The sequence below is a fragment of the Sciurus vulgaris genome (assembly GCF_902686455.1).
Source record: "Sciurus vulgaris genome assembly, chromosome: 13".
NCBI lineage: Eukaryota > Metazoa > Chordata > Mammalia > Rodentia > Sciuridae > Sciurus > Sciurus vulgaris.
In genome coordinates, this window is record NC_136474.1 from 57,235,066 (window position 1) to 57,258,614 (window position 23,549).

The following is a 23,549-nucleotide window of genomic DNA, read 5'->3' on the forward strand; positions in this document are numbered from 1 at the left end:
TCCCCATTTTGAGTAATTGTGTCCATATTTTCCTTTAGTTCTTTAAACATATGTTTATTGATTCCTTCAATTCTTCAAACATGTTTGTAGTATCTTATTGGGAGTCTTTGCTAAATATATCACATGGGTCCAGAGGCCACTTACAAAGACTGCTTCTTATCCTGAGCATGATTTGCATTTGTTTCATACTTATTTTTGTATTTTCTATGATTTTTTAGAAAGGCAAGCAATTTAGATAATATATGATATCACAGCTGTATTATGAATTTCTTCTTTATTTTTCTCTAAGAATTTTTATTCTTGCTGTTTGCTGTTTTCTGAAGTTAACACACCTGAATTTAATTTAAGGAATTTGTAAACCCTGTGGAGTAGAGTCACTGATGTCTCTGCTCAGCATTACTCTTATTGTTTTTATTTTTTAACCTAATTTACTGGAAGTTAGTGTAACTTCGTGATTAGTCAATGATTGAACAGAAGTTGGGTTCAAACATTGCAATTGCTAGAGCCATGTTTGCTTAAAGGAGCACATTCATTTTGAATAATCTTTAAGATCTCCTGGCTTTTTCTTTCTGCTGGTCTTCTCAAGTCACCACCACATATGCACACAGGCTCCCAGAATCTGGCATTTATGGTATGTTTTTCAAGTTTCTCAATTTCTGTCTTCCTGATAAGCATCTTGCTAGTCCATTTTGTTACTTCCCAAACAAGGACTGCAACTTCAGGCCAGGAGAATGTTAACCTTTTCCCATTTGCTGTTGGGCAAAATTGTTACAACCTCCACTCCAAACAAACTCAGTCCCTCCAAGCCGTGAAGGTACTGGTTTTCATAACCAGCTAGCCCTGATAGAACCACAGTATTATCTGAGCTGAGATAGGAAAAGAGCTCTAAGTAAGAATACCACAGTTGCCCACTGTTCTACCCAAAGTTCTGTAGTTTTATTTAGTATTTCTCTCACTTCACTGTTTGCCTTTGTCACATTCCAGAGCACTGGAATCTTTTTAAACAAACTTACCAGTTTTATAGTTGTATTTTGGGGAGAGGACTGGTCAATATTCAGTTCTATGTAACTGGAGGTCCTGCTTCTTTTCTTTTCTTTTTCTTTTGCTTTTCTTTTTTTTTTTCCCCTTCCCTTTCTTTTGCTTTATTGATCAATTAAACCTTTCATAACGCTCAGATGTGAGTGAATATAACCAGCTCCTCAGGGTGCTGAGCACAATGAAAGAGTCTTAACAAAATCCAACCTTCATTAGAGGCAGTTAGGGATTATAAGAAATACATTTTTTTCTCTTCCCCAAACAATAGTCCTATAAGTATTGCTGGTTTGAACTTGACTGTGTTAGTCATTTTTTCCTCTTTTTTCTGATAAATAATAATTAAAAAAAAAAAAAAGCCACAGGACATGCAACAACCCAGATGCATAGTAGCATTAAATATAGTCTATCATTGTCTCCTTCTGGAAACACTCTCCTTTCTTAACTTCCAGAATACTTCCTCTTTGGAGATGTCACTAGTTAGTATTTTCTCCTGAGCTCTGAATTTTTCATACTCCAGCACCAAGCATTTGATTCTTTTCTACTCATTTTCTGCACACATAGTTATTTGATAACCTCATTCAATTTCTCAGTCTTAAATACCATTATAAAGCTAATGAAGCCCAGATATAAAACCACCAACTTGACAGCTCTACTTGGATATCTAGTAGAAAACTTAATATATCTAAAACAAAACTCTTGGTTTCAAAACATATCCCAAATCTGCTGCTCTTCTAAACTTCCCATTCATCCAGATTTTTTCCGGCCCAAAGTAGGAGTCACCTGGGTTGACTCTGCTCCTTTTACTCTACGTGTAGTTCATGAGCATGGCTGATGGGACTCATAATTCCCAATATACCTAGAAGATGACTTGATTATCTTACTTACTATCTTCATTCTAGAACAAGAACCTTCATCTCTTACTGGGCACTTGCAATAGGCTTTGAAATATTTCTCTGTGTCTATGTGGTCAGATCTCTTTCTAAAAATATAAATTAAATCTTATCATAACTCAGCTCAATTGCTTTTTTGCAGAATAAAATCCAAACTTTGCACCATGAGCTGATCTGGCCTGTGCCTACTTTTCGGACTTCTTCCACTCCAGGAATTCAGCCCTTCTCTTTCTTTCAAATCACACATCTTTCCCACCTCTGGGCCTTTGCTTTTTACTTATCTTTAAACAAGTGTAGCAAAAATGGTATCTAGCAGTTTGGCTCACATTGCATTTGCAAGAATGAAATCACGTCACACTATCATCTGCAAAGGGTCTTAGGAAATGTAATCTCTGCCAAAGAAACATATGCTCAACTTAATAGAGATTACCACAGAAGAAGGGGAGAATGGAATTTGGTGAACTATTAGCAGTCTGATACAATGCTTGGCTCTATCCAACCTACTATTTAGATGTAAATTTCTTTCCACAAATAGAACATGCTTGTTCCCTTTCCAAGGGAGATATTCCAAACTCTGATTCAATTATTGCATCCAGCACAAAGTTCAGGATCACTGGTTGAAGGACACAGGCCACTTCACCAAATCAATATTTTATCTCCCTCCTGTCCCTCTCCCCTAAACAAACAGTAGCAGAGCGAGAACAGGATAACTGCAATATAAACTAAATTTGGAATAGGAAACATGGGAAATACACCAGAGAGAATTATCTAGAGCAAATGCCGTACTGAGTAGGGGTCCTTCATCAGCCAGCTCTGGCATGCAATAGGGCCTTGATTGGGCCATCTGGATGTCCCTGGTTCATTCTCTGCGGGCCTCTGGCCTTGCCTTCTGGGAGATTATTACGTCTTATACTCCACGGCAACTCTTAAGTGAATGTTGGAGAATTAACTTTCCTTGAGAATTGCTTAATGTCTCATAATTTTGCTTTTGCAGGGAATGCTGCTGGCTAAATTGGTAACATGACCCCTTAAAAAAAATAACTGCCATGTTCATTTGTTTATAATGGATTGCATGTTCCAGTAACTAACACCAAACAGATTTTTACAGATTTTTAAAACCAAACAATATTTTACTGTTAAGCATATTTCTTTTCTGACTTCTATGCTACACCAGTCCTTCTCACAACATCTTTCCGTGAATTTCCAACCACTTCACCTACATGGACAAACTCAATGGAAAATGTGTTTGTCTTGCAAATTATCACATGTAATACTGTTATCAACTGTTTGGAATATATTCTGAATCCAAGAGTTTTGTTTTAGATATGTTAAATTTCAACTTCTACTAGATATTCAAGTAAAAATGACAGGTAGTCCTCATTAGCTTTAAGATGGCATTTAAACCCAAAAGACTGAATGAAGGTAACCATCTTTCCAGCCTACTATATTTTATCCTGTTCTCTACCCTCAAACAAATATTCATCTTTTCTGTCTCGGAGATGTCCATACCCCACTTCTAGCGCTATGTCAATATTAAAGACTAATAAAGAGATCCCCAAATCCAGCGGTTTTACTAACATAAACATTTATTTCTTTAATATATAATTTAATAATCGCACACACAAAACAAACAAACAAAAAAGTCTGCTCAAGTTTCTGGGGTAAGTCTGCCCCACACAGCTACCAAAACACCCAGATCTCTTCTATTTCTGACTTTATTCTTACCTTTATGCCAAAAGCTGGCCTGTGAATACATTTGTGTTCAGCATGAGAAATAGGAAATCAAGGTGGGCAGTCTTCCTTTTGATCCTGGTGACAATTTTATACTCTGCTTCTGCTCCTGCCCTGCTGGTGAGTACCTAGCATGACCAGTCTCCTGCTTGGTCCACTTGAGACTCTGGACAGGGAGAATGTTCTTTATGCCTTGCCTGTTACTCAAAAAGTCTCTCATACTTTTTTGTTATGCTTTATGAGTACCTTTCTATGTTTCAGAGTTGTAAAACAATTAGTACTTCTCCTTTATTATTTGCGATTTCTGTGTTATAAATTAAATAATCCCCATGTGTCCCCCAACAATTTGTCCATTTATCCCTTTCACCCAAAAAAAAAATCTTTAGAATACTTTCATTCCCCCACTTTTTCCCCTAACCCACTCCACTTGCAATTCTGGTATTTTCCTAAAATAGTTCATAAAAATTTAGTTCAAAGTCATTACTTAGTATCCCCTTAAAAATGTTTCTTCTGGTTAAGGACACCTAATGTGAAGGCAAGAATTGTTTTGGACCAACTATTCTTGCTGTTCATTGCACTTTGCATTTTTATTGTTAAATAAATAAATTCTTCTTTTCCTGACTGATTTATCAGACCACTTAAACCACATAGTTTTATGTGTGTGTGCTTATGCTTGCTTGCTCCCTTTCCTTCCTTCCTTCTTTCTTTCTTTCTTTTTTCTTTCTTTCTTTCTTTCTTTCTTTTCTTTCTTTCTTTCTTTCTTTCTTTCTTTCTTTCTTTCTTTCTTTCTTTCTTTCTTTCTTTCTTTCTTTCTTTCTTTCTTTCGTTCAGATGTCTTTAACACATACATTGTATCTTCTAGAGCTACTTGCTACATACCAAATTGTTTCTCATCACCTTTGTCTTTCTCTGATCTGGAAATTTTTAGACTGCTTCTGTCTCTATGTTAATATTTTCCAAGACCGAATCTGCCGTTTCAGCTCCATTTCTATTTCTCCTGCTAATAACATTGTTCTCCTCTAAGACAGATACCAGTTCATAATTACTTCTCTATCAGTGTCCTCTTGAAAACATTTTTTTCCTTCCACAGATAAAGTGTTTCCTTTCATTTTTATAACCTATTTGCTTTCAAATGCTGAGGAGAAAAGAAATTATAAGAAGGTAAATAAAAATCACCATCTTCCACAGTCGTCCTTAAAACACATGGTTAACAGCACTGCTTCCAGACTGAGGTAGACAGATTCTGCTTTTTACTACTATGTAAATCTCAGCAAGTTTTTTAACTCCCATAGACTGCGGTTTTCTCTTCAGTAAATATACATAGTTATCTTGAGAAACATATATATTGCAAAATACCGTTCCTGGCATATAAGGAGACTGTGACTACATTTAATTTATAAAGACTGATGACTGATCACAGTACCATAAGGCAGATCACATTGCATTGGAGTAATAGAAATAAAGGTGTAAGGTGTCAAATACATGCCAGAGACAGTAAACAACCTCTAGTAGATCAGAGGTGACCTGCTTCCTGTTAACTCAGCTGTGTCTCAGAAGCTTCTTTGCTTTGTTTACAATGGGAACTATTTATTGGTCTGTCTGGCCAGCCGCTGCTTGTGAGAACTTAGGATCACTTTATAAACATAAAGAATCTTCCTTTTAAAGATTTCCTGGAGCAAAACCAACCAATACCATGCTATCTCTATAGGGTTAAAAAAAAAAAAAAAAGTGAAACTTGGAGATGTACAAAAAATAACAGTGCTTAGCAAGCATCAGATCCTGGGGTCAATCCCCATGATCAAATGCCAGTGGTAATAATAATATTAAGAAGAAGAAGAAGGAAGAGGAGGAGGAGAAGGGAACGAGGAAGAGGGGGAAGAGGAGGAGGAGGATGAAGAAGAAAAAGGGGAAAAGATATTCTAAATCAAGTCTCTTAAAAAGTTACATATGTAGTTCATGATGAATAGCAATGCATTGATGACAAAATTATATACTTTTTATTATTATAAAACTATTGCCAACTTTATTTATTATTTAGTTACTTACTTACTTACATTTTTGATTGTACAATGACCCCATGCTGTAATATCTAACTATGACCCTTGGGCATAAATTCATATACACATATATGAATTCAAATGCATCTTGATATATCTCAGAATTATTATCCAGGTAGCCTCCTGTTTCAACTAAAATGGATTAAGAATGTTCTGTTTAAACAAGTATCCCTTTCAGTAGTGAAAGGTGGCCTTTTTTGCTCAATGAATCATCCCTAACCAAAGACAAGTCAGACTGACATGGATACCTGCAAATAATACAGGCTCTGTATTATTTCTCTGAGAAGGGAAAAAGCAATCTAGTTGTTTAGTTAAATAAGTTTTTGATTAGGTGAGACATTCAATTGCAAAATGATGCAAATTTCTTCAAAGTACATTTAGTAGTTTATTCTAATTGCATATATAATCTCATTCTAGTGAGTAAAATTTGATAGAACGCTAAATCTGGAAAGAATCAAAGACTTATGAAATGTCATGTTATAGCTAAAGATGTTTTAAAAGTTAAGGAAAAGAAAAGATGTGGGGGGGCGGTACTGGAGATTGAACTGAGGGGTATGTACTCACTGGGCTGCATCCCCAGCCCTTTTTATATTTTATTTAGACACAGAGTCTCACTAAGATGTTACATTGCTGAGGCTGACTTTGAACTCGCAATCTTTCTGCCTCAGCCTCCCAAGTCACTGGGATTACAGGCATGTGCCACCAAAAGAAAACATTTTTTAAAAATATTGAAACAAGTAATTTCGAAGACCCTTAATTTTAAAAATTTTGACTTTATTCTTATTTAATAATTATTTCTATCAGAATCTTCACTTAAAAGAACTGACCAAAAGACCAATAAGGAAACAGCAGGTATCCGAGCTATTAAATGGGCATCATAAAGTCAATGAATTTAAAACTCATGCAATTTTTACTTTGAAAAGACTCCTTTTTCACCATCCCTCAGAAATTGGTCACTTTTATTTTGCACACTTTTAAATAAGTTTTATCAATTCCCTCTACATCCAGTGATGATTAGAAATTGCTAAGTGGAAAAGGGAGTTAAATACACTGCATGTCAATATAGCAATGATTATTCCTCATATTCATCCTGAGTTATTAACAAAAGGCAACGTGATGTTAGGAAGAGGAGAGAAGGCAATGTACCCTTTTCAAGATTTTCATCTATTACTTCGCATTTTAATGTTTCATTTTTATGTGAAAATTGAGCTCAACTAAGGGGCCCTGCTCCTTTTATATAGTATATCTTTGTATGTTGAATAATTTCCTGTTACAAATAATCAAGTTGTCAAAAATAAATAAATGAAAAACAAAAACAAAACTCTTTTCCACCATGTTTATACACTAAATTAAGAAACTAAAAGCTAGAATATGAGCCTGTGGATCTAAGGTTGTATAATTGAACTACATATTTAGAAATGCACAACTGGTGAAGTACTTAACAATGGACATAAGAATTGTGTCATTGACACTAATCGAGTTCATTCTATTTCACTGTTGTTTCTACAAGGTGCTGTTGGTCAACATAATCCCCATTCCCACTAGAAAAATAATTGGAGATTAGAAAAGAGAACAAAGGTCCTCTGTCAACTTCCTGCTCTCCACCCACAAACCCTTAAGTCAATTTATAAAAACAAGGGAAGGAATAACAGGAAAAACCTATGCGGTTCAGGTTGGTGGTATCATACTTGAGCATATATCAGAATTGTCTGGAGTTTATTAAAATATAGATTGCTGAGCCACATTTCCAGAGTTTCTGATTCCCTTGCCTGAGGAATCTAACCTGAGCAGAGAAGTCCTATACTTAGCATGGTACCAGTTAAGTACTCCAGAGCCATACATATCCTGGGATGATACGCAGAGGACTCAAAATAAAAGCCAACTCATCTTCCCCAATTAGCATCCACATGTTGCTAAATAGTTGCTAAACGGGTTGCTAAGTAGTTTTTACATCACTTCTGTGCTTCCCTCTGAATAGTTCAAAGAGATAGCCCCTGCAACATCCTGGGAAAGAAATAAAAATTACCTGCTAGCAGAAGGTCAGAAGGCCTGCCGATTTTTTGGGCAAAACTGGGTAATAATGTATGGTAGAAGGGTTAATAAAAATTCAACAGGAGCTAAAAGTTTCTTTGCAAAGTAGATTCAGGTCATCTCAAATAAATCTGTGTTTGTTGGTGAAATATTCTTGATATAATGTGTCCTCTAGACTTAACTTCTACCAAACGTCTATCCTTCAGCTGTTCCTGTAAAGCTGTTCTGTACTGTTTTTAATGGGAAGGTCAGGTCTGGGGAACCAACAAGAGTTGTTGTCTCTGTTGAAGTCAGTGTATGCAGACCTTGCTGAAAATGTGCAGCCCACTCCATGAATGCCAAACCACCTCAAATTTTGCCCTTCAATTCATATGCTACCTAGGAAGATAAATGACCATGAGGACAGGAGACTGTCCCTTAACATGGTGAAATTTGTGTAATTAAAACTTGCAATGACTCAGAAATTGTGTAATTTAAACATTTTTACCGGAAATTGGCTTGGTAGAGTTTGTTTTGCTCTTACACGAATACGAATTTAAGATTGTAATTGGAAGAAAATGCTGCCTCATTTTTGTGTGCCTGACTCTGCCCTGTGTGTGTATAGCTATAATTTTGTCTGGATATGGCAGGAAAATGATATGATAAGTAGACTCTGACAGGATTTTTCAGAAAAGGCTGAATTAAAAAGAGACTGGGGCTTAGATTCTGGCAATGGGCATGAAAAAGGGAGACTGATGGAAGGTAACTCTCAGTAAGGCTCGGAAATGTAGAAGGAAAGAGGAAGATGCTCAAAATGGTTTTAAGTTCCATCTACGTAGAGAAGGAAGAGGTGTGAGGTCACCGAGTCTTTAACAGGCTGTCTGGTATCATCCTGACCTATATGTACACAGAGGAATCTGCGGTCAGAGGAGTGGGAAGACATAAGTGCAGTTTTCTCCTTGAGTGTGGCTGACCTTGTATGGGTACAGAGTTCTGGGGGTGACAACGTCCCATCAGTCAAAAGATGGAAACACAAGCATAGTAACAAGATAAGAGGACCTGGTAGGGAATGTCTCTGTGAATCTTTGGCATAAAAGGGAGAACTGACACCACAAGTCTGAGTGATAACTCCAGAAGTGAAGGAAGAGGTGAGCAGGAGGACAGGTCCTGAGCCATATTACAGCTCTGGTTTGACTTTGTAATTGCTCTCTGGCTCCAGATGGACTTTAAAAAGGAAGGGTGGGTTGCTGCTGACCAAAGGGATATAATATGATTTGTAAATATAAGCTCATTATGGATAGAAAGATTAACTTTGGTTAGAACTAATGCTCTCTGTCTTTTCATCTTATTATGCATTACCAAATATTATTCAATAATTATTTTAAAATTTTTACAGAAAGCTTTGGGCAAAAGTTTAACCATAAAATTCCCTAAGTAATACACTTGGTAGGCTGTCTTCTGAAATTGTAAAATATTCTTCTCCTGGTTTTATTTAGTAACTACACTATTATAATTTTGATAAATGAAACTTGTAAAGATCATACTTATTGTCATGGTTGATTCTAACTACTTCATGAATACCATCTTATGAGAGCGAATATTTGCTTCTATTATAAAAATGACTAAAAACCAGTTAACAAAACCAGAGAAGAAAAAGAAAAAAAGTTGTTTCTAAATCACAGAAGTCTAGTTGCTGAAAATCATAGATCTTTATAAAAAGTACGTGAAAAATATGATTTTGATGTGGGGAAAATGATGAATTCATCTTTTGAAAGTAAATTAACTATGTTAATTACACAAATGTAATAGAAGTACAGATTGTCCGTTGATATTATGGGACATTGGTTCCAGGACCCAGAGGTGGAAGCTGTGGGTACAGAGTGCCAGCAGTACCTTAAATAATATCATTTACAGAATATTTGCAAAAGGATATTTGTCATTTTCTCTGTCTTTATGAAGCATCTTTTAAAGTATCCAATATGAAATTTTCTGTCTAAAAAAACCATCTTCTTCAAATGGTATTTTGAAAATAGGATTGATTAAGCGGTAACGTAAGGATCCTGCAAATTAAATAGAATGATACTCTTTGGAAAAAAAGAGGAATTAAAGAGAAAAGATGTTTTTGATAGCAATAAGAGAAGAATATGAATGTACCCTAAAATTACAGTTTGATCTGAAAATTATTTCCAGTTGAACTGAATCGCGGTCAATAATAAAATGAAAGTTGCTGTAATACAGTCAGTACTATTTTAGTTTACTGTTTATTTTTTCCTTACTTCCACAAACTTAGCTTAGTCTTTACCTGTGTAATCAGTAACTCATTCATTAACTAGTGATTTCAAACAAAATACTTTGAAGGCCTAATATGTGTTCTGGGTCCTTCATGCTCACTGCTTCATGGACCTTACATTATTGGGTGGGATGAGTGGGTGGAAGTGATGGCTATGGTGGTATTTATAAGCAGATTTGTTAGGTAAATTTCAACAATTCATTTAAACTCTAAATTGATCAAATTATGAAAATATTTATCTAGGTTATAGAATAGAGTCAGAGTATTTGTCCCTTTAAAAATAATTTTCTGTACTACTTAATGTACTGCAGAATTTAAATTAGGCACTTGTAAGTACCCTTCATTAATTCCAGCACTGCCCTCGGTTGATACTGAATACACTGGAGCATTGCACTCAAGTGCCCATGTCTATTAAAATTGGAAACTATCGTGAAACTATGTGGTCCATCTCATTGTTATCAATTAAATAGCACTTTCTTGAAATGTTTGATGAACAATAGCTTGTTCTACCTCCAACCATCCCTATTGTAATCACATTAGAGAATCTCATCAGAGTCATGTCTTTTTCAATGTCTGTGAAATCTATTATTTGTTGGTTTGATCCTCAGTAGTTTTTAATCATTTCAAACAATTAATCTTTGCTTTCTTTAAGATTATATCATATACTCAAATAGTTTTGTGGTTTCAACACTTCCACCATTTTGGCAAGAAAACTGGAGTAGAAGATTAATGAAGAGATGAAAATACACAGAAATGTTTTTCTGAGAAGAATATTCCATGATTGAAGAATAAAGAAAATTAATAGCACCTGATGTAACTTTGTTTGTGAGAAAAAATAGAAAGGATAATATTGGACAATGGTACAAGTCAGAAGAGTCACGTTATTTTTAATGAGCATAAAATACATACACTGGTATTATTTTCACCAAAATACCTGCCTTGAGGATTTTTCCTGGTATTCAGACACAGGTGTTCCCTCCTTCCCCATCCTGCCCACTGCCTTGAAACTCCCAGTCTGCCCTCTCCATTATTTTATTAATATGTGATAGAAGAATATAGGCTAATTAATATTGGTACACATAAAGTTTATGTAGGAAGTAAAATCTACCATAATGTTGTGATTCAGTGTCATCTAGTCATGACTTGGGTTTGCAATCTTCTTGTCCTATTAGTATAAATAGCCTGTTCACATAAACACAGAATGATCATTGCTTGATGCCTGAGCCATGAAACAGGCATGAATAACATACATGACAATTACAGAGAGGCCACAAAAATAAATAAAGCCCTAAATTCCAAACTAGCAATGGCACTTACGACAATCTACTTGGCATCGGATGACAAAATTATTCTATTAAAATACATTTTAGCAATTATTCAGATCCATAAATACTGCATTTAAGTAGGATGGGCAGGTGGAGCATCAGGCCCATTGAGTGTTTGCAGGAATTCAGAATGATGCCTACAGATTTAACTGGCGATTATGAAATCTTCAACTAAGCAACAGGATGTTCCCATGGCTCCCTCTTCTTTTCAGGTCTTCTCAAAGAAAGAGCATTTGCAAGCTGGGGGCCTTTCTAGCATATTCTAGAAATGAACAAATAAGTGAGAGATTTTGTGTTAAAAAATTCTATTTTTGTTTGTTTGTTTCGTTTTGTTTTTACTTACAAGAGCCTTCAGTAAGGTCAATTGCAATGTCCTTGGATACTAATTTTCAGGAGAATAATTTTCCCTATATTGCAATTTCCCAAATTTGAGTCACCAGGGATGAGCTATATTTAAGCCTAACTCCCTAGGCAAAATTTGTCCTATTCCTTCTCATTTCCTGAAAAATCATAGAAAAAGCAAGTAAATTAGCAATCCCTGTATGTGCAAGAAACAAACAATATTGGAAAGTGATTCCAATTTGGTCAATTTTCTAATTACTTCCCAACTTCTCTCTTCATGTTTTGCCATCAAATCTGTGCTAGAAGTTTGCATAAATTTCAGATTTAACCCTGGGTTTAAGAAGTAGTAATACGTGTGGCAAAGATTTTCTCCCACTCTGTAGGCTCTCTCTTCACATTCTTGATTGTATCCTTTGCTGAGAAAAAGCTTTTTAGTTTGAGTCCATCCCATTTATTGATTCTTGCTTTGATTTCTTGTGCTTTGGGAGTCTTATTGAGGAATTCTGATCCTAAGCCAAAATGATGAAGATGCAAGCCTACTTTGTCTTCTATTAGGTGTAGGGTCTCTGGTCTAATTCCTATGTCTTTGATCCATTTTGAGTTGAGAGAAAATCTTTGCCACATGCACTTCAGAAAGAGCACCTAGCTCCAAAATTTATAAAGAACTTACAAAACTTTATAACAAAAATACAAAGAACAATATAATCAATAAATGGGCCAAGGAACTGGACAGACACTTGCAGAAGAAGACACATAGGCAATTAATAAATATATGAAAAAGTGTTCAACATCTCTAGTAATTAGAGAAATGCAAATTAAAACAACTCTAAGATTTCATCTTACTCCAATTAGAATGGCTTTTATCAAGAATACAAACAATAATAGATGTTGGCGTGGATGTGGGAAAAAGGCACACTCATACATTGCTGGTGGAGTTGCAAATTGGTGCAACCACTCTGGAAAGCAGTATGGAAAATCCTAAGAAAACTTGGAATGGACCCACCTTTTGACCCAGTTATCCCACTCCTCGGTTTATGCCCAAAGGACCTAAAATCAGAAAACTACAGTAACACAGCTACATCAATGTTTATAGCAGCTCAGTTCACAATAGCTAGATTGTGGAACCAACCTAAATGCCCTTCAACAGATGAATGGATAAGAAAACTGTGGTATATATACACAATGGAATGCTATTCAGCCACAAAGAAGAATAATATTATGGCATTTGCAAATAAATGGATGGAATTGGAGAATACCATGTTAAGTGAAATAAGCCAAGCCCAAAAATCCAAAGGCTGAATGTTTTCCCTGATAAGTGGAGGATGATATATAATGGGGGTAGGGGTGGGCAATGAGAGAATAATGGGGGAACTTTAGAATATGTAGAAGAAAATGAGAGGGAGGGGGTATGAAAAATGGTGGAATGAGACAGACATCATTGCCCTACGTACATGTATGATTACATGAATGGTATGAATCTGCATTGTGTACAACCATAGAAACAAAATTATGTACCCCATTTGTGTACAATGAATCAAAATGCAGTCTATAAAAAATTAAAAGCTAAATAAAAATAATTTTAAAATTAAAAAAAAAGTAGTAGTAATACGAAAGGACTTTTACCTAGGAACATTAACTAGAATGTGAACTGAAGGTCAATTAGAACTTCAAAATCCACTTCTAGAGGAAAAAAAGACAATATTGATTGAGAGCCCACTACATAGTAAGCATCTTACAGAAATCACCCTCTTGATTCTTCACAACAAGCTCATGAGCTTGATAGAATTATTGCTGCAGCATGCAGGTGAGCTACTTAACACCAGTCTACATCAAGTAACATAGGTGAGGTTGGAAAGCCAGTGAGTGGTCGCACCCTACTGCAACCAGGTAGATCCTCCTTCTGCAGTGGGTACTCTTTACCGCTGACAGCTGCCTTCAAGTCCACCCATTCTTTGCATTACCTTTAATTTTGGAGTCACTAGCAAAAGATAGTGGCTAATGGTTGGAGGACAGAGGTCTAATTTGTTACCACTTGGTACATACCTTTAGTTACCATATTAAAATTTGTTTTGCAGAAACAAACCAGGGATTACTGAGAAATGAGAGGCATTTGCAACTGTTTCTTTATCAAGAGATGTGCACAAAAGAAATGCAGGCATTATATTACACCCATGGGCCTATTAAAGGAGTGGGTGAGCCTGCGGCCTTATTTCCAGAATCCAATGTTGAAGAGGTGGGACTACACTTATCCTTGGCCCCAAGCATAGAAAATTCCAGTCTGGTGTCCAAAACCATTTTTACTCATATTCTTCTTAATCATCATTTACTTCCTCATGTAAGTATGAAGAGATGAACTGAATTTTATAAACACTCAAGACTATGATATATTTGTTTAAGTTAACCAACATAAGCTAGAAATAATTTCCAAAATAAGGATACATTCAACAGCACCTTCCTATTTACATATGGACTACTGCTCCATGTCACATTATTAAAATCAAATATGTTCAAAATCTAAAGAAAACTCTTTACCTTCCTTTCTTCCCCTCAGCATTTCCTTTCTTTCCCATAAGTTGTTCTTAACCCCAACACAAAATCCAAACACATCAAGCATCTTGAAGTCTTTCTGTTTATCAAACATCACCATAGTGCCCCAGATTTCTATTCTTAACTCCTTTAAAATTGTCCAGCCTTCTGTCATCTCCTCAAGCTTCCCATTCTCAGAGGAAATTGTATATTATATTCAGCAGGAAATAAATCTGAAAAAGTAATTCATACTAAGAGGTAAATGACTAAAAATGCTAATACGTTACTATCTTTAGAGTCACACAGTCCCCATTTTGAACTCTTGTCTTCTCCCTCACTTATTAACTAGGAAATTTCTCTGAGTCAAAGTTTCTTCACCTCTGAAAAATGGGCAGAATAAGCCAGGTGCAGTGGTACACACCTGTAATTCCAACAGGAGGATCACAAGTTCAAAGGCAGTCTCAGCAAATTAGCAGGGCCCTAAGCAATTTAGCAAGACCCTGTCTCTAAATAAAAATAATAAAATAAAAAGGGCTAGAGATGTGGCTCAGTGGTTAAGCACCTTTGGGTTCAATTCTTGGTACCACAAAAAAAAAAAAAAAAAAAAAAAAAAAAGGTCAGAATAACACCTTATGGTCTTCTTCCAACAATTAAATGTGATAATATTTATGCAAAGTAAGTCACTTGGATATGGTAGATAGCAAACACATGTTATTCATCACCCTATTTAAATGTATAATATTTTATCAGTAGATTTTTTTACAGTACTGGTGTTCAAACCTTGGGTCTCATACATCCTAGGCAAGTGCTTTACCACTGATCTACATTCCCAATCCCTGAACTGGTAGCAGGATTATTTTGGTTATTTTTGTTTCTTTATTTATTCATTCATTCATCTATTTTTGGTACCAGGGATTGAACCCAGGGCACTCAAACACTGAGCCATATCCCCAGCTCTTTTTTGTGTCTTATGTTAGAGATAGGGTCTTGCTTTGCTGAGGCTGACTTTGAACTCATAAACCTCCTGCCTCAGCCCCGCAAGCTGCTGGTATTACAGCACCATGCCCAGCTTTGATAGCATTTTAATGGGAAGTGATGAAGTCCTTCTTACATCCCTCAAATCATTCTATTTTTCACTCTACCATAGGCTTTATAACTACATTTGATAGATTTTCACATACCTTATGTTTTCAAAAGAAACCTAAAGAATATTCAAATATTAAATCCACCCTGAGATCTGCTTCATTAAAAAAAAAAAAAAAAAGTCTCAGGAGTAATGGGGTAGTTAACAATTTATTCAACAAACCATTCTCTAGAAACTTCCTGAGTTCAGGCACCAGGCTATGTTCTCAAAACAAATAAAAAACCATGAGCAATGGAGACACATAGAGGCCACAGATAGCCCAATGCTGTTAGAGAGAGCCAAGCCATGAATCTTTAAATCACGTCAAGTTATTAATTTCTTCATGTTTTTTTTTTTTTTTAAATTATATCTCTCCTTTTAAGATTTGGGAAAGAGATATATGAGTATAGAATTCCTGCCAACTCAAAGTTCCCAGAGAGCTAATTGAAATGGTTGGTTGTGAAAGGATTTCTTCCTTAACTCATTTTTTTGTCAAAGCATCTTTCACTCAGGAAAGAATAATAAGTGAGGAATCATGTGTGTATTATCCTTTGGTTTTTATAATTAAGAAGGTTGTTTATGGTTGTATGTGCAAGCATGTGTATGCAGAGTCTGCAACCAAGTTTATTGAGTAATATTTTATCATGATTTTCCCACAGTAACATATGGCATATTTCCAACTTATCTCCACTCACTCATAGCTTAAAAATACTACCTATAAAAAAGTTTAAATCTGCCTTTTGAATGGCATGTTTGGTACACAGCTGTTATGCTCATCGGTTTGTTTTTAAACAGAAGTTTTTAAGGATGACAATTAAAAGAAGTTGCATTTACTTCATCACAGGGTAACTTGTCTCTTCACTGTCCTCTCTGTGTATCATTTTTATATAAAATTAATTCTCTATTCGAATGTGGCAATATCTCTTTAAAAGTATCCACCAAGCAGCCAGCAAACCTGCTTAGCAACTTTCCTGGGTGTATTCTCACATGAATAATTAGCCCCAAGCAATGAAACTGTCCAGCAACACCTCCTCTTGAAATCTTTGATCTGTCTGAGACTGCAGGATTCACAAAAGAGGTGTTTGTTTCATGCTGCACGAGAATACTGACAGGGGAAAAGAAGTTCTCCCTTGGCTTGAGGGCCCTAGAACCTGGCAGGCTGGTGGTGGTCCCTGAAATTCCAGAGTCGGGAGGGTGGGATTCTCTTCATTCCCACAAGGCGGCTGCTGTCTCAGGGCTGCTACTGAGGAAAGCTTCTTTTCTAGTTTCTTAAACCCCACCTTCAAACGCTGAAATTACGTGACTCATATTTATTTTGATACCATCTAAGTTGTGCTGACAAAGTGGAATTTTCACCTATCCTGTACCAAGTGAACTTCTCAGGTCATTAGATGAATCCAGGCCTCAGTTAAGGCCTTAGAAATGAAAACTTAACTCACTGATCGTTTCATGGTAGCCATGAGGGGTCAGTGAATTACAATATGGCAAAAGATGTTATGGTGGAGGAACCTAGAAGACATAACCAACAATGCCATCAAAAGAGCCAAGGGCTCTTCGACTATAGTGACTGTAGCATCTTAAGTGGGAAAACTTGGTAATGGATATTTATATTCTGTTCAAAATACTTGACTCTACCAAAATGTATGTGTCAAATTGTGGTGTCGCTAGCGAATATGCCAAAGATTCAGTGGTTTTATTCATATATTAGAGGACCAATCATTTGGGGGAGTAGTTTCAGTGGATGCACTTTATTTGTTCTTACAAGATAATAAATTCCTTGAGGCAAGAAGAATGTTACTGCATTTTTTAATATTCACAGCAATACCTAATAAGATCCTGATATATTGGCAATCAATGTTACTTGACTAAGTGATCACTTGAAAATAACCAACACTGGAGTTGTGAGGAGGACCAGACTTATATCTAATTCATTCATTGTGGTTTGGGGATTTTAAAATCACTTATTATACTAGATCTGTATGTATTTATGTACAAAAAATGGATAAGTTGTTTTTATTCATTCAACAATCTTTAGTTCAAAGTGAAAGAATATTTCTGCTTTCATGGAGTGAATGTGATAGTGAAAATCGAGAATAAATTAAAAAAAGGGGAATTTCACGCAGTAATAACTGTTTTGCAAACCACACAATACAAGAGATAAGTGTTAACTCCCTCAAGATGTCTTTGCTTGTTTGTTTTTAATTTCTCCTTTTTTCCAAATAGGAATCAACATATATTCTTGAAAAGGAAGATCTTGACTATCAGAATCAACTGTTGAATGATTTACAAATACAGGTTTTACATGTCCCATGGGAGATTGTAGCAAACACCAGGGATACAGATCCAGAGCCTGGAAGTTCTAGGGTCTGCACAAAGTTTCTATGGAAATGCTGGTGTCTGCTGGGGACCATGAACCACAGTTTACACATGTGCAATTTATGTTTTAGCTGTATCTGAGTGTGAAACTGCAAGCAATTCATTTTGAAAACTGTCCAAAAGCTTTTAATTTTCTTATTGTATTCAGTCTTATCATAAGCCCATGGACTGATTTAATTTCTAATAACGGATTACACTGATTTGAATTTATTTGATAATTTCAAGGTGTTAATGCTCATTGATTCAGATAAGTAACCTTCCACTAGAATTTAACAAATTGGAAACAAAATCTGGTCTGCAATCTCAGGGGGATGTGCAAGAATGGGTAATCGTGGTTGCCCAGACAATATGCAAGGAAAGACTTCCTATTTAAACCTGACATATAGGGTGCAATCCTGAGTAGGAGATGGATCATTTGCTATCTATGACACCGTACACAGCCCAAGGAGGGCAGGAAGGAGAAATCCCCAAAACAGCCAGCTTTCATACCAGGGGCAGGACTGTGGTCACCTAGCCACAGGACAGAAGAAGTTGAGATGACATTGTTCCTTGGTGGAGAGGTACAGCAGCTTCCTTGGCATATACCTGGAGTTAATTCTCTTGCTGCAATGAGGAATTGGCCATACAAGGTCAAGAGTTTTCAGCTAGCAGGAAGCTAACAGTGATTCTAAAAGAAATAGTAAATGTATTTTTTTATTCAAATGCATCTTCATACAGCCGGTGCTTATAATTTGCCACTTATCAGAAAAACCCTTTTCCCTCTCTTCTCTCCATTTTTTTTCTTGATCTTTGAGATATGATACCTACTTAAAATACCCTGAAAAATAAACAAAACAAAAATGTTCATTCTCCAGATGCACTAGAATGCAGTCTCTAGATGTGGGTTTGAGATCTACCACTGAGTAGCCCTTCATGCGGCTAAGTCTCTGGAACATGGGAATCAGATCCAACTCATAAGAGTATTTTGAGGATTCTACAAGAGATCATTTGTATATGAAAATTCTCCATAAGATTCAAAGATCTGTCTGGGTGTGGCGGTGCACACCTGGAATCCCAGTAGCTCTGGAGGCTCAAGCAGGAGGATCACTGTAAGGGATCCCACGGAAACCACGCCAGACACGGGAAATCACATAAGGGAGTTTATTAAGCAAACAGTGTCTCCCTGCAGGGTAAGAGAGAAAATGAGAGGAAAAGAAAGGGAAAGAGAAAGGGCGTGCACTAGAGAGAGTGGAAAGCAAGGAGGAGAAAGAAAGTGAGAAGGAGAGAGAGAAAGATGAGAAAAGATGGCGGGGTAGCTACTGTGAAGCAGTTGAATTCTGCAGGCTAACAGGGAACCAATAACGGAGAAGGATACTTGCAAGCTGACTGATGAACCAATAGCTAGCTAGGATGTTCACAGGATTGACAAGTGGTTGGGAGGCGGGGAAATGGCTGAAATGGAAAGGTGGGGGAGCAGCTTTGTACATTACAATCACCAAGTTGGGGGCCAGTCTCAGCAACTTAGTAAGGCCCTAAGCAACTTAGTAAGATCCTGTCTCAAATTTAAAAAAATGAAAATAGGACTCGGGATTTAGCTCAGTGGTAAAGTGTCCATGGGTTAAATCCCCAGTACCAAAAAAAAAGAAAGAAAAGAAAAAAATTAAAAATTAAAGACCTGCACAAGTAGAAGGCTTAGCAGCACCTGAACTGTCTTTGCATGTTGTACATAGGACAGTCTGACCTGAGATTAATAATAACTTAATTTTTTAGTCAGCATCCTGGCTTCTTCTTTAGAGAAGAACGGGAAATGGGGATGATGGGGCTAACCTCGCTGAAAAGGCCAACCCAGGAAAGAGAGGCAGCAATAGCCAGAGATTTGTGACCTTATCAGCTTTTAGCTAGTCTGTGGTGGCAGGACATCAGGACTGGAAGAAATAGAAGAGCAGTAAGAACCGGTACTGACAGACTCAGGAACTGCATTCCTGAGGCCAACGCCCTAGACATTTGCCTAGCAGCCATAGACGGAAGAGGCCAGGGATGCAGTAGTACCTGAAGAAAATGGTGACAGAAAAGTGGAACATTTTGAGAAATAACCTATCTTTAAGAACTGATCAAAAAAGCAGTCGCTGTGTCAGCGTCTGTAACACACAGTTAATTTTTACACGAATCTCCTGTCTCTTCATGATTTATCTTCTCCTTTAAGATACAGCTTCTTTTACTAGAGAGGAAACTGCTGAGTCGCAAAAATCTCTGCAGTTTGTCAAAGCAGACAGTCTTGGCTGCCACTCCCTCTTTTAATCCATTTGCCTGATCAAGCACAGCATTTTCTGCAACCTGAGTTTTTCAAAGAATGTGTCAACTGCAAACACACAAAAAAGAAATGTTTGGAGGGAAATGAACTATGGGTCAATTGGGAAGGGCCTGGATGAATATCAAAATAAGAGTTCACCTGCAGCACGTTTTAAGAAAGAGATCTTTGTTATCAGCCAAAAAAAGAGGCTTTAGTCTTTTATCTTCATTGATACAAGTTCCTAAAATATTGATACAAGTTCCTAAAATAAGAGAGCATTTTATTTTACCTCTGACTGCAAATATATGTTATGATAGAGATTTTTAATAGGCAGGGTAGCAAAAGGAAGGAATCAAATAATTTTAACTGCCCCACATTCAAATGTAAAGCACAGCTTGTATTTTACCTTCTTGGTATAGAAAAGATTTCTATGTCGAATGCAAAGTATTTCTGCTTTAGCAGTATAGCAGATGTATATTTGCAGTGAATAGAAGGATATTTTTAATTATTAAAAGAATATATTAATCAACCTAGCATATAGGAATCATCATTTAAATTTTTTAAATCAAATACACAGAATTTCTCTCCTTAGTAACCTACAGCTCTGGTTGTACTTATGACTTGTGTAACTGTAATTACACTGATTATGTTGAAAAACATTAAAATAGTGAAGAAAACATAGGAAACCAAAGCTTACAGCTTGGAGAGTTTGCTCACCCTGAGAAAATGGCAAAGCCACTTTCTCAAAGAGGTCACACCTAAATATCCTAAGTGACTGTTTTTTTTTTTTTTTTTTTAAGGGTTGGGGAAATTTCTTTAGTCTTAGCTTATATTTGCTTAATTTATATGGCTACTTAATTTTTGTCCTGATGGTTTAAATCCCATCTTTTATTTCAGATTATTTTTATTGGCATTTTTTATTTTTAAACAATTCCCATAATTCTTTCGGTCTTAAGAGTGTGTTCATGCAAACCTGTTAGTTCCTACTTCTAAATAATTTTACCTTGAGTTTAGTTGTTGCCTTGCATGAATGTCCTAACATTAAAATATTCTATTTCCTATCATGCTTGGAATTCAAAACTTTTATTCCACAGTGAGACCTGACCCTGCTGCGGAGGAGTGAGCATCTCATCGCCAAACCTCTCTGCACTGTGGAATAGCTTAGAAACCCATCATTAGTACAGTTCACTGAAGACCCCCAGGACGAGCAGGTGCTATTGATTCTTCAGCCACAACAGCCCTAAATTGGGACATGGTAAGAGGGTACAGGTTCAGGGTTGAGAGGAATGGAGCTTAGAAGCCGGGGGAGCAGAAGGGAAGACAGAAACACAACTGAGCCTTGGACCAAGAAAATAGAGAGCAGAAATAAGACAACCACCTCTCAGAGAAAAGGTGGCTCAGCTAGGACAAATATGGCTGACAGCTGTGGTTAGTGTGTGCTATAATTTGGTTTATCCTTCCAAAATAAAACAGGAAGGAAGGAATTCCTGATCACAATAGCCAGAGGCAAAACCAGCAAGAATCAGGACCTGAGAGGTGCTTATTAGACTAAGAGCTTAGCTGAGAACATTTTTCTCAAAGTTCACACATGCACAAAAGATGAAGGACTGCTCACAGGAATGAGCCTGACCTGACAGGCCTGTGTTGTGTGAAAGAAACAGGCTTTTAAGACTAAATTCCAAAGACATTATATAAATCTTTGTAGTTGTTAACAACATATAAAATTTGTGGTTCATTAAGGTTTTAAACATCTCTTATTGGAACAAATACTTGACCCTTAATGACTTAAGGAGTGGTGAAAAATGAGAATTAAACCATTTGAAAATATCCTATCACCATGGAAACACCATGGACTATGGGATAGAGGAACAAGTCAAATGAGGAACACTTCTTAGTTTTTCTTTCTTGCTCATAGGAGAAGGCTAAAAAATTAGTCTGTGTACCAGATCCTAGACCAGTTCTAAAGGACCGAGGCAGTGAGAAAACTAGGGCCACAAGTCAGAGGGACCAGTTGGCACTTAGGTAGTAGAACTGCCTCCTTCATAAAGTGTCAATGGCCTCCTTCCAGCTCCTGCCAGACATTTGTCTACATCACACACAAAATAAATGTAAAGTGGCAATGTCAGCAAAGAAAATGTGATTTCATGGGTGTGGAGACAAACCAATCCTTTAGGTAAGAAATGACCTCACATACTGGAGATATCTCTTTTGAGTGAGCTCTAAGAAACCAAACATTTGAAACTCCTTCCTCACGGTTGCTGCTCCATAAAGAGCAGGCACAGCAGACAATGCCCCCAGACCTCCTGCAATAAAAAGCACATCTAATCCTATGAGCATTTACAACTATTATGCAATAGCAGTAGTGCCTGTTTCTAAACCTATTTCCACTTCTGTTTTATCTCAGTTTAATACTCATTTATTCTCATGAAGGCCAAGGGTTAAGAAGAAGCACGTTAGTGCCAACTATTGTTGTTGTTTCTTCAGTTTTTAAACAAAGATTTTTGACCCATTCCTGCTGAAGAAAATAATAATAATCTGTTAAATAATCTGACCAGCACTTTGACATACTGAAAATACTCTCTAGCAACATGACCTAGAAATATTGCCCAAAACTTCCAAAAATGTGCAAGAGCTACGAATCATGCAACCCAAGATATGAGCACTATAGATAATACTGATCATCATCATCATTGTTGTAATAAGTACCAATGAATCGTTTGCACATAATCCCATTTCAACTTTTTCTCAGATATTGGAATCAAGAGTAATAACTCATGTTTATTTTCTAAGCAAAACTAATGAGCCATACATTTGTTCACTATTAACTCTGAGCATCAAATTTATATATGTACTTAGGGGACATTCCTGAACATTTGTGTGTACGTAGGGGGCTCCTTTAATGTTAGAAATAAAAGTTATTTTTTGCTCAAAATACATATCTGAAACTATGCCTTTTATATTAGTCAAGGGGTCTCCAGAGAAACAAAACTGAAGAGGTTTATTATAAGAAATTGGCTCAGGCAATTATGGAAGTGGTCAAGTCCCAGTTATGGAAGTGGTCAAGTCCAAGGGTGAATCGGCAATCTACAGACTCAAGGAGTTGATATGCAAGAAAGAACCCACGCGTTGCTAGGTATTTTTCTTAAGTGGTATGTACCATCATGATGGTGAGTTTTGGAGTGAAAAGTGTGTGGGGTGGTGGTTCCAGGAAGAGAAAAAGTAAAAAAAAAAAAAAACAATAATAATAATAAAAAAAGAAAAATTTTTTTAATTAAAAATTTAAAAAATAGAAACCAGGAAACCAGTTTGCTTTGTTGTGGAATGAAGCAGATGTCCAATTTTTCTACTTGAGCACAAGATAAAAAACCAGGTAAACAGCAAAAATTACTTACGAGCAATTCTTCAGTTCTTCCCAACTGAGGACAAAATTAGTCATCACAATTGAATCAGAAATATTTATAGAAAGAGTTCTGGATATAAATTCAGGAAGTTTGAAAATGATGGAAGCCAGGTAGCATATAAAAATATTTTCAAAGCGTAAGGGTCAAATGATCAAAAGGAGAATTCCATATCCA

At 36.4% G+C, this 23,549-nt stretch overlaps 1 long non-coding RNA gene across 1 annotated transcript; it reads left to right on the top strand.

Moving 5' to 3' along the window:
• Nucleotides 1–498: 498 nt before the first annotated feature.
• Nucleotides 499–23,146, top strand: LOC306643284. The gene is made up of 3 exons (XR_013758874.1): nucleotides 499–631; nucleotides 21,069–21,229; nucleotides 22,938–23,146. It is a non-coding gene; the product is annotated as an uncharacterized lncRNA (long non-coding RNA).
• The last annotated feature ends 403 nt before the right edge of the window (nucleotides 23,147–23,549 follow it).